The 13,277-nt window shown below is 43.0% G+C and overlaps 1 protein-coding gene across 1 annotated transcript in view; it reads left to right on the forward strand.

Moving 5' to 3' along the window:
- Positions 1 to 13,277, forward strand: part of R3HCC1L (R3H domain and coiled-coil containing 1 like) — a 114,322-nt gene that overhangs the window by 29,914 nt on the left and 71,131 nt on the right. Inside the window, exon 3 of the mRNA XM_073595542.1 lies at positions 9,095 to 9,238. The gene's annotated coding sequence lies outside the window, so the exon portion shown is untranslated. The remainder of the gene's footprint in view (positions 1 to 9,094; positions 9,239 to 13,277) is intronic.

Below are 13,277 nucleotides of genomic sequence, written 5' to 3' on the forward strand. Positions count from 1 at the left end.
ACTATTAGAGGAGAGATATACTGTATATACTATTAGAGGAGATATACTGTATATACTATTAGAGGAGATATACTGTATATACTATTAGAGGAGAGATATACTGTATATACTATTAGAGGAGAGATATACTGTATATACTATTAGAGGAGAGATATACTGTATATACTATTAGAGGAGAGATATACTGTATATACTATTAGAGGAGAGATATACTGTATATACTATTAGAGGAGAGATATACTGTATATACTATTAGAGGAGAGATATACTCTATATACTATTAGAGGAGAGATATACTCTATATACTATTAGAGGAGAGATATACTGTATATACTATTAGAGGAGAGATATACTCTATATACTATTAGAGGAGAGATATACTCTATATACTATTAGAGGAGAGATATACTCTATATACTATTAAAATGTGAATCTGGTAAATATCAGACTCCGAGATCAATTTTTTTTATTTAACAAACAATGTCTTCCTTCAAAAAAAAAAAAATGTTATTTTAAGAACGTTCGTTCGATTTTCTAATCGTTAGTGGGGTCAAAACGACGTTCATTTTCAACCACAGTGATGGGAAAATTTTGAATTAATAGCAAACTTCTTGGTGAAAGGAATTATCAGACAGTGTATGTGGTTCAGAAATTACATTCATTTTAAAAACAGAATGTTAAAAAACAAGTGAAAATTTCAAACAACATTCTTTCATTCAGCGAATGTACAAAGATTTCTCGTCTGAATATTTTGTCTGAAAATTGATCGGTGTGGCCAGCATAAGGCTCGGTACACACCTATGCAGTTTGCTTTTGATCTGTTTCTGCAGTGCTTTTTGCTGTGCATTTTGACTTTTGCGCACGTGATTGTGCTGCGATTTGCGTTTTTTGCATTTATTTTTGGCCAATTTGTTGTTTGGAAGATTAAAAAAACAAAAACTGCTGCAATAATTACATGCTTTTTCTGCAGCTTTTCCATTGAAGTATATTGAACCAAAAAAAGCACAGTTTCGCATTAAAAAAAAGTCCCCGACCCTTTCCAAATACGCAGCAGCTGAAAAAAGCATAGATGTGAACGTGTCCCACAGGAAACCATGTAAATGAACTGTAGTGCGTTTCTGCAAAAAAGCACCAAACACATAGATGTGAACCAGGCCTAAGACGTTTAGTAACATAATGGGGTTAAAAAAACTAAAGTTAGCCCTTTATAGTACAAAGAAAAACAGATCATCACTACTGTAAGGGGTTCATTTTTTTTTTACTGTAGTGTAATATTTACAGTAGCGATTATTTGCTCTTTTTGTACTATTAAGGGATTATTTTCGTTTTTTTTAACCCCATTATGTTACTGGCCGATTAATCGATTATGAAAATAGTAATCGATTAATTTCATAATCGATTAGTTGTCGATCAATCGATTAGTTGTTTCAGCCCTACGTGGAAGCTCTTTAGCGGAGATGTTTCAAATGAAGCACCTTCATTGGACCGCAACAGCCCCTTTACCAATGCAGTCACGGATGATAGGGTAACATATTCTTGGCCACTCGTGAATACAGTGCAGCATTCAAAGGGCTTAAAGTGGAGTTCCACCCACTTTTACAACTCTTCAGCATCCCTCTCTAAACTGCGCACTGTAAACAAATTGGATATTTTTAAATTTTTTTTCTCAGCACCTACTGTATATCTGCTGTATTCATTTTTCACTTCCTCCTCCCTGGCCGCGGCCCATCGCATCATTTCCTGTTTGCAATGCCTTCTGGGAAGGGGCGGCAACTTCCTCTGAAACTGCCGTTGCTATGGAAACCTGACCTGAAACCTATTACACTGCTTGTGCTGCACTGAGCATGTGCGAGATCTGCAAGGATGAGATCCAGGAAGAAATACAGTCTGGCTTCAGATGCCCACACTTAAGATGGCCACGGCCTGCTGTAAGTTTATAAAATAACAAACTACTGCTATAAACTAACAAAACAGACCTTAGTTTACAGACTAACTTTACTAGAATACATTAAGCTTGTGTATTATAGGGGTATTTTTATTTAAAAATTATAATTTCAGCCGGAACACCACTTTAAGAGCAGCGGAAAGTTCTTCAAGAATACTCCACTGGTCTGGTTTTAAGTCCAGATAATGTTTGCCCCTTTTGTGTAACTGATGGGTCAGACAGAGTTGCAGTTACCGGCCACCTTTTGTTCAATGAGCCGTTCAACCATATAGTAAGTGCTATTCCATCTTGAAGAAGCTTGTGGTCAGATGTACCCATTTGCTTTTGTTTCTCCTTCAATTTGCTGCTGACTAGCTCACTTTTTTTTTTTTTTAAATGTTCAGCTAGTCCTCTTGCAGCACTAACGGGCTCTCTCAATTCCGGAATTCTTTAACGCAGCACCGATCACCAGCTGCAAGGTGTGTCCAGTGCAGCGGATACTGGCCCAGCCATGCGTGTCCATCAGGATTTTCGCAGCAGCCACAATATTTGCACCATTGTCATGCACAATGGCAATTATTTTCTGAGCCCGGAATTTCAAAATTTTTTCAGTGACTTCCTCCAATCATTCTGCAATATTTGCTGCTGTAGGTCTGTCTTCCAGAGGCATGGTAGTGAGGCAGATAAAAATCATCTTCCAATCCTCCGCTATGTAGTGGCATGTAATGCCAAGGAAAGCCTCGGTCGCTATACTTGTCCATATGTCTGCAGTAATGGCGATTCTGCTTTCATTAGCGCTGATGGCATCCTTCACATTCTGAAATGCCTCCTGGTACTTTCTCTCCACTAGTTTTGGTAAAATGGGTTCTTGATGGTAAAGTATATCCAGGGTTCAGTACACTGATCATGCTTCTAAATCCTCGGTCTTCAACCATGGATAGTGGTCGCATGTCAGTGACGAGCATTTTCACGACAGAATCTGTAATAATTGCTGATTGTTGGGGAGTCCGCGGACGATTTTGCTGCACAAACTCTGTCATGGGGCGCTGTTTCTTTCTGCAATGAAAAAGATAATATGAATGATTAGTATGCAGGGAAAACTATTTCTGTGTAACTCTATATATCATTTGGGTTTTAACTCACCGTCCTGATGTTTCGCCATCCTCTGTGAACCCCACGTGTTTCCGTTTCATGTGCTCGTTCATTGTTGTTGTGCTTCCGTGACGTGCAAGTTCTGTTTTGCAAAGTTTGCAGGTGACCGCCTTCTTTGCAGCATTTAAATTAAAATGCTCCCATGCCTTAGAAGATTTGGGTCGCACACCTTTTTCTGAGGTCATTGTGTCAGCAGCACCCTCTGCCATTTTTATAATGCGTTTTTTTTTTTTTGCAGCTAAAAAAAAAAAAGTGCAGAGACAAAGTGCAATTAATATTATGTATTGTACAGTTACAGTTTTATATAAATGATTCTTCATTATTTATATGCACTGCTATTCCTCCCAGGAACACCAATGATGGGGCACTATTCCTCCCGGGAACACCAATAATGGGACACTATTCCTCCCAGGAACACCAATAATGGGACACTATTCCTCCCAGGAACACCAATGATGGGGCACTATTCCTCCCAGGAACACCAATGATGGGGCATTATTCCTCCCAGGAACACCAATGATGGGGCATTATAACTCCCAGGAACAGCAATGATGGGGCATTATTCCTCCCGGGAACACCAATGATGGGGCATTATAACTCCCAGGAACACCAATGATGGGGCATTATAACTCCCAGGAACAGCAATGATGGGGCATTATAACTCCCAGGAACAGCAATGATGGCGCATTATTCCTTCCAGGAACACCAATGATGGGGCACTATTCCTCCCAGGAACACCAATGATGGGGCACTATTCCTCCCGGGAACACCAATAATGGGGCACTATTCCTCCCGGGAACACCAATGATGGGGCACTATTCCTCCCGGGAACACCAATAATGGGACACTATTCCTCCCAGGAACACCAATAATGGGGCACTATTCCTCCCGGGAACACCAATGATGGGGCACTATTCCTCCCGGGAGCACCAATGATGGGGCACTATTCCTCCCAGGAACACCAATGATGGGGCACTATTCCTCCGGGAGCACCAATGATGGGGCACTATTCCTCCGGGAGCACCAATGATGGGGCACCATTCCTCCGGGAGCACCAATGATGGGGCACCATTCCTCCGGGAACACCAATGATGGGGCACTATTCCTCCCGGGAGCACCAATGATGGGGCACTATTCCTCCCAGGAACACCAATGATGGGGCACTATTCCTCCGGGAGCACCAATGATGGGGCACTATTCCTCCGGGAACACCAATGATGGGGCACTATTCCTCCCGGGAGCACCAATGATGGGGCACTATTCCTCCCGGGAGCACCAATGATGGGGCACTATTCCTCCCGGGAGCACCAATGATGGGGCACTATTCCTCCCGGGAGCACCAATGATGGGGCACTATTTCTCCGGGAACACCAATGATGGGGCACTATTCCTCCCAGGAACACCAATGATGGGGCACTATTCCTCCCAGGAACACCAATGATGGGGCACTATTCCTCCGGGAACACCAATGATGGGGCACTATTCCTCCCAGGAACACCAATGATGGGGCACTATTCCTCCGGGAGCACCAATGATGGGGCACTATTCCGGGAGCACCAATGATGGGGCACTAGTCCTCCAGGAACACCAATGATGGGGCACTATTCCTCCCGGGAGCACCAATGATGGGGCACTATTCCTCCCAGGAACACCAATGATGGGGCACTATTCCTCCCAGGAACACCAATGATGGGGCACTATTTCTTCGGGAACACCAATGATGGGGCACTATTCCTCTGGGAGCACCAATGATGGGGCACTATTCCTCTGGGAGCACCAATGATGGGGCACTATTCCTCCGGGAACACCAATGATGGGGCACTATTCCTCCCGGGAGCACCAATGATGGGGCACTATTCCTCCCAGGAACACCAATGATGGGGCACTATTCCTCCGGGAACACCAATGATGGGGCACTATTCCTCCCGGGAACACCAATGATGGGGCACTATTCCTCCCGGGAACACCAATGATGGGGCACTATTCCTCCGGGAACACCAATGATGGGGCACTATTCCTCCGGGAGCACCAATGATGGGGCACTATTCCGGGAGCACCAATGATGGGGCACTACTCCAGGAACACCAATGATGGGGCACTATTCCTCCCGGGAGCACCAATGATGGGGCACTATTCCTCCCAGGAACACCAATGATGGGGCACTATTCCTCCCAGGAACACCAATGATGGGGCACTATTTCTTCGGGAACACCAATGATGGGGCACTATTCCTCTGGGAGCACCAATGATGGGGCACTATTCCTCCGGGAACACCAATGATGGGGCACTATTCCTCCCGGGAGCACCAATGATGGGGCACTATTCCTCCCAGGAACACCAATGATGGGGCACTATTCCTCCGGGAACACCAATGATGGGGCACTATTCCTCCGGGAACACCAATGATGGGGCACTATTCCTCCCGGGAACACCAATGATGGGGCACTATTCCTCCCGGGAACACCAATGATGGGGCACTATTCCTCCGGGAACACCAATGATGGGGCACTATTCCTCCGGGAGCACCAATGATGGGGCACTATTCCTCCGGGAGCACCAATGATGGGGCACTATTCCTCCGGGAGCACCAATGATGGGGCACTATTCCTCCGGGAGCACCAATGATGGGGCACTATTCCTCCGGGAGCACCAATGATGGGGCACTATTTCTCCGGGAACACCAATGATGGGGCACTATTCCCCTCCCCCTCCCAGGAACACCAATGGGGCACTCTTCTCCCCCTTCCAGGAACACCAATGGGGCACTATTTCCCCCAATCCCAGGAAACAATTTGGGGCACTACTATTCTACCCACCCCCCCAGAACACCTATAAAGGCGCCCCCCCCCCCCAGTAATACTAGGATGGGGTACTTGTCATAAACATTTATCAGAAATGTACTGTGTATTTTACTTTAACTGTTGGCTACCTTCATTTCAGTGTGCAGCTCGCCAGCTCCGCTCCCCTCACAGCTGCTTCTCGCCTCTCTGTTCCCTCGAGGCAGCAGCGGGCGGGGCTGAGAAGTTCAGTGTGGAGCTGACGTCAAAAGGGGGAGGCGCGGACGTGCCTCGTCATACGGCGGCGCCTTGTACACAGTCGGACAGGGGAGGTTTAAACGGACGGAAGGTGCGGAACAAGCGGATCAACTAATCGATAATGAAAATCGTTGACAACGATTTTCATTATCGATTATTATCGATAATATCGATTCATCGTTGCAGCCCTAGGGCCGCGGGATGCGCTTATCCGCTCCCGCTGTGTAAAACAGCAGAAACGAGCTGGCGGCAGCATGCACTTGTGCCCGAAACGCAGGCGCAGGATCATACACATACATATATATGAATGATAACACAAAAACTTTTCTTTCACTCATGGTCAGTGTTTGGCTGAAGCCATTTATTATCAATCAGCTGTGTTTACTCTTTTTAAATCATAATGACAACAGAAACTACCCAAATAGCCCTGATCAAAAGTTTATATACCCCAGTTCTTAATACCGTGTATTGCCCCCTTTAACATCAATGACAGCTCGAAGTCTTTTGTGGTATTTGTGGATGAGGCTCTTGATCTTCTCAGATGGTAAAGCTGCCCATTCCTCTTGGCAGAAAGCCTCCAGTTCCTGTAGATTCTTGGGCTGTCTTGCATGAACGGCACGTTTGAGATCTCCCCAGAGTGGCTCAATGATATTGAGGTCAGGAGACTGAGATGGCCACTCTTCACATTATTCTGCTGTAGCCAATGACAGGTGGACTTGGCCTTGTGTTTTGGATCATTGTCATGTTTGAATGTCCAAGTACGTCCCATGCGCAGCTTCCTGGCTGATGAAAGCAAATGTTCCTCCAGTATTTTTTTATAACATACTGCATTCATCTTGCCATCAATTTTGACCAAATTTCCTGTGCCTTTTGTAGCTCACACACCCCCAAAACATCAGCGATCCACCTCCGTGTTTCACAGTAGGAATGGTGGACCTTTCATCATAGGCCTTGTTGACTCCTCTCCAAATGTAGTGTTTATGGTTGTGGCCAAAAAAGCTCAATTTTGGTCTCATCACTCCAAATGACTTTGTGGCAGAAGGTTTGAGGCTTGTCTCTGTGCTGTTTGGTGTATTGTAAGCGGGATACTTTGTGGCATTTGCATAGTAATTACATAGTTACATAGTAGGTGAAGTCCAACCTATGTGTGTGATTATATGTCAGTATTACATTGTATATCCCTGTATGTTGTGGTCGTTCAGGTGCTTATCTAATTTCTAGTTTTTTGAAACTATCGCTGCCCCCCCGCTGAGACCACCACCTGTGGAAGGGAATTCCACATCCTTGCCGCTCTTACAGTAAAGAACCCTCTACGTAGTTTGAGGTTAAACCTCTTTTCTTCTAATTTTAATGAGTGGCCACGAGTCTTGTTAAACTCCCTTCCGCCTAAAAGTTTTCTCCCTATTGTGGGGTCACCAGTACGGTATTTGTAAATGGAAATCATATCCCCTCTCAAGCGTCTCTTCTCCAGAGAGAGAATAAGTTCAGTGCTCACAACCTTTCCTCATAACTAAGATCCTCCAGACCCTTTATTAGCTTTGTTGCCCTTCTTTGTACTCGCTCCATTTCCAGGAGTAATGGCTTTCTTCTGGCGACTCGACCAAGTGCCTCCTTATTGTGCATCTTGAAAAAGCCACACCACATGTTTTCAGAGAGTCTTGTATTTCACCTGAAGTTGTTTGTGGGTTTTTCTTTGCATCCCAAACATTTTTCCTGGCAGTTGTGGCTGAAATTTTAGTTGGTCTACCTGACCAACTAAAACTGTCTGTTTTCAGAGAGTCCTGTATTTCACCTGAAGTTATTTGTGGGTTTTTCTTTGCATCCCAAACATTTTTCCTGGCAGTTGTGGCTGAAATTTTAGTTGGTCTACCTGACCGTGGTTTGGTTTCAACAGAACCCCTCATTTTCCACTTCTTTGTTAGAGTTTGAACACTGCTGATTGGCATTCTCAATTCCTTGGATATCTTTTTATATCCCTTTCCTGTTTTATACAGTTCAACTACCTTTTCCCTGCAGATCCTTTGACAATTATTTTGCTTTCCCCATGACTCAGAATCCAGAAACATCAGTGCAGCACTGGATGGAAGATGCAAGGGTCTGTCAGGAGTCCAGAAACTCGTTGACCCTTTATACAGACACACTAATTACAAGCAAACAGATCACAGGTGAAGATGGTTACCTTTAATAGCCATTCAAACCCCTTTGTGTCAACTTGTGTGCATGTTATCAGGCCCAAATCACTGGGGTATGTAAACTTTTGATCAGGGTCATTTGGGTAGTTTCTGTTGTCATTATGATTTAAAAAGAGTAAAACACAGTTGTTTGATAATAAATGGCTTCAGCCAAACACTGACCATGAGTGAAAGAAAAGGTTTTTGTGTCATCATTCATATTCTCTGAAAAATGGCCAAGAAATCATAAATTCTGCCAGGGTATGTAAACTTATGAGCACAACTGTATGTGTGTGTGTATAATAAATAAATATATATATACTGTGTGTGTATATATATAATATATTAATATATTTTATATTATATTATTATTTTATTATATATTATTATATTATTATATTATAATTATATTATTATAATTATTATTTTTATTATCATATTATTATCATATTATTATTATTATTATTTTATTATTATTATTTATTTATTTATTTTTAATCCTGTGCAGTGCGGCCCCGGAGGTTGACACTCCTGGAAGTGGTGTTTTTCCTGCAGATCTGTGAGGGTTTGAGAAGTAAAAATCCATGTTTTTCTAGCTATGGCCTGACTTGGGAAGATTTGTTTACATTTTTTTTTTTCTATGGCGATGGGGTCACTTTACGTTTTTTGTTTATTTTTTTTATGTCCTGCATTCTCATTATTATTAAACAGCATCAATTAGGAGGCAATTGTTTGCAGCGATTTCTTTAATTGTCCTCCTAATGAGTGTCTCTGACACAGCGGTGATAAAATATTGTCTATATTTCCTCCAGGTGACACACATTGGGGTAATTAATATGTGAGAAGCGCGGTGGCTGGCGGCGTCTGGTGGGGAATTTGCATTGCTGAGGCCCCGAGCGGGAGATCGATGCCGGAGCCGACTGGTGAAGTCTCGTTTATAAGTCTGCTAATTACAGGTAAAATCCATCCCGCATAGTTGACTTTCTGCAGATAGGATTTGTTAATGTGGCGTGGACGGGGGAAGGGAATGGATTAGGAGACGTGTCTGAGATCTCCATGAATTCACATACTCAGCCTCTTCCAGCCTTCTATTCTAGATAAGTAATTTATGGGCACTTTGCGGGTGAATGACGGTCTGGGTGACATCACAGCTGTGCGCGTTTTTATAAATCAAAAAGTATTCACACCCCCTGAAATTTTCCTCATTTAGTCATGGTACAGCCAAAAACGTAAATGTATTTTATTGGGATTTTATGTGATAGACCAACACAAAGTGACACATAATTGTGAAGTGGAAGGAAAATAATAAATGGTTTTCAAAATTTTACAAATATGTGAAAAGTGTGGGGGGGGGCATTTATATTTAGCCCCCTTTACTCTGATACCCCTAACTAAAATCTAGTGGAACCAATTGCCTTCAGAAGTCACCTAATTAGTAAATAGAGTCCACCTGTGTGTAATCTAATCTCAGTATAACTACAGCTGTTCTGTGAAGCCCTCAGAGGTTTGTTAGAGAAGCTTAGTGAACAAACAGCATCATGAAGGCCAAGGAACACACCAGACAGGTCAGGCATAAAGTTTTGGAGAAGTATAAAGCAGGGTTAGGTTATAAAATAATATCCCAAGCTTTGAACATCTCACGGAGCTCTGTTCAATCCATCATCCGAAAATGGAAAGAGTATGGCACAACTGCAAACCTACCAAGACATGGCTGTCCACCTAAACTGACCGGCCGGGCAAGGAGAACATTAAAGTGGGGTTCCCATTTAAAAAAAAAAAATTAAGTCAGCAGCTAGAAATACTGCAGCTGCTGACTTTTAATTGGACACTTACCTGTCCCAGGGTCCAGTGATGCGGGGGGTCGAAGCCCCGCTCGTCCCCCCCCCCCGCTCGTAAGCGCCGGCATTTCAACTGTGGGCGCCCGGCTGTGGCTTCACAGCTGGGCACCCACTGCGCATGCGCGAGCCGTGCCGCGTGCCGTCACTGGCCTCACAATCATCTGGGACCGGTCACGTGTCCCAGATGATTGACAAGAGGGAGGGTGGAGAGGTGATCTCCCTTCCTGCGCCGTGGGAAGTGACGTCAGGAGCCCAGGCACCGAAGGAGGCAGACTACGAGGGACCCCCTAGCAACAGGCATTTAGAGGTGAGTAAAAAAATAATTTTTTTTAAGAACATTACTAATTTTTTTTTGGGGGGGGTGGAACTTCACTTTAATCAGAGAAGAGCCAAGAGGTCCATGGTAACTCTGGAGGAGCTGCAGAGATCCACAGCTCAGGTGGGAGAATCTGTCCACAGGACAACTATTAGTCGTTTTCTCCACAAATCTGCCCTTTATGGAAGAGTGACAAGAAGAAAGACATTGGTGAAAGAAAGCCATAAGAATAAGTTTGCAGTTTGCGAGAAGTCATGTGGAGGACACGGCAAACATGTGGAAGAAGGTGCTCTGGTCAGATGAGACCAAAATTGAACTTTTTGGCCTAAAAGCAAAACGTTACGTGTGGCGGAAAACTAACACTGCACATCACCCTGAACACACCATCCCCACTGTGAAACATGGTGGTGGCAGCAGCATGTTGTGGAGATGCTTTTCTTCAGCAGGGACAGGGAAGCTGATCAGAGTTGATGGGGAGATGGATGGAGCCAAATACAGGGCAATCTTAGAAGAAAACCTGTAAGGGGTCTGCAAAAGACTTGAGACTGGGGCGGAGGTTCACCTTCCATCAGGACAACGACCCTAAACATACAGCCAGAGCTACAATGGAATGGTTTAGATCAAAGTATATTCATGTGTTAGAATGGCCCAGTCACAGTCCAGACCTAAATCACATTGAGAATCTGTGGCAAGACTTGAAAATTGCTGTTCACAGACACTCTCCATCCAATCTGACAGAGCTTGAGATATTTTGTAAAGAAGAATGAGCAAAAATGTCCCTCTCTAGATGTGCAAAGCTGGTAGAGACATCCCCAAAAAGACTTGCAGCTGTAATTGCAGTGAAAGGAGGTTCTACAAAGTATTGACCCCGGGGGGCGCCATACAAATGTACCCCACACTTTTCACATATTTGTAAAAAAAAAAATAGACCATTTATCATTTTCCTTCCACTTCACAATTATGTGTGACTTTGTGTTGGTCTATCACATAAAATCCCAATAAAATACATTTACGTTTTTGGTTGTAACATGACAAAATGTGGAAAAGGGGTATGAATACTTTTTCAAGGCATTGTATAATGTTTGGGGGTTCGAAGTAATTTTCTAGTAAAAAAAATACTGATCTTTACTTGGCATCAAAAAGTGCCAGAAAAGGCCTGGTCCTTAGGTGGTTATAGACCAAGCATATAACAAATCGTGAAGTGCAGATATCCTTTATAGTGAAACAGATGGGAAACATCATTCCACAACAAACACCCTGTGTAATCAAAATAATGTGTGTGTGTGTAATATAAAAAATAGATAGATATAGAGAGAGAGAGATATAGAGAGAGAGAGAGAGAGATATAGAGAGAGATATAGAGATATATATAGAGAGAGAAAGAGATATATAGAGAAATAGAGATATATATATAGAGAGATAGAGATAGATATATAGAGAGAGATAGAGATATATAGAGAGAGATAGAGATATATAGAGAGAGATAGAGATATATAGAGAGAGATAGAGATATATAGAGACAGATAGAGATATATAGAGACAGATAGAGATAGATATATATAGAGAGAGAGAGAGAAATCTAGAGAGAGAGAGAGAGAAATCTAGAGAGAGAGAGAGAGAAATCTAGAGAGAGAGAGAGATAGATATATATATATATATATTTATATCAGAAGTCTCACACCACACATCATACATACACATATATATATATATATATATATATATATATATATATATATATATATATATATATATATATATATAAATAAAATTTGTGCATGGAGTTGAAGGAATATCTATCACTGGTGGTGTGAAAGACTTCTGATATTTATATGGTTATAGCACACTCACCAAATGTTTACAACCAGAGAAGATGACCGCTCTATCTGGATAGATGTGGATGACTATAACTCCAAGTGTATAAATCCAAGCCAAATGTAAAGGCTAAAAGGTGAAAGTTTATTGGTCCATAGTACAAGGTTATATACAATTGAACCCATGCTGGGTTATACGATACCATGCTGGTGCCTTCCAGCCCATTAGAACCAGTGGACATTAGCCCATTGGCATTCGCCAACACCAGCATGGTATCGTACAACCCAGCATGGGTTCAATTGTATATAACCTTGTACTATGGACCAATAAACTTTCACCTTTTAGCCTTTACATTTGGCTTGGATTTATACACTTGGAGTTATAGTCATCCAGATAGCGTGGTCATCTTCTCTGGTTGTGCTCCTAGTGACTGTGTCCTATTCCTGACAGCTGCATTGGATTGGCCAGTGGACAGTGTGTGGTTTTCTTGGGGTCCAGCGCTTGGGACATATAGTGTGTGTGCGTGTGTGTCTGTGTGTGTTTGTTTTTTTTTGTTTTTTTATTTACAACCACTTATCTCTAAGATGGCCATATCACACCAGGTGGTTATAAGGTCATAGCCAACTTCCAGCACCCCTCTTAGGTCACTTCAGTATCCCTGAATAGGTATCTAATGCACTCCAGCACCCCTCTGGACTACAGCGCCTCCAGTTCCACACTATCTGCTCTCCATGGGACTCCTGATTACAGCAGCCTTCCACATAGTATAAAAGTGCAAAGTCTTTTTGCAGTACTTTAAAAACTCCTTTATTTTAGAAAAGATCACCGTCATATTTAAGTAAAGAGAAACCAAACCAAGATGGCCACCATTGCATTTGTGGGTACCCACAGCGTCGGATGTCAGACCAGCCGTCAATGCGTTTCATCACGAGGATTTCCTCCAAGGTACCACAGGTATTTCCTACCTGAGGAAGTCCTTGTGGTTCGGCACTGTTCAGTTTTCAGAGGAGCGACGGGTTTTAGACA

This window comes from Aquarana catesbeiana, linkage group LG08 (genome assembly GCF_042186555.1).
Source record: "Aquarana catesbeiana isolate 2022-GZ linkage group LG08, ASM4218655v1, whole genome shotgun sequence".
In the NCBI taxonomy this organism is placed as follows: domain Eukaryota; kingdom Metazoa; phylum Chordata; class Amphibia; order Anura; family Ranidae; genus Aquarana; species Aquarana catesbeiana.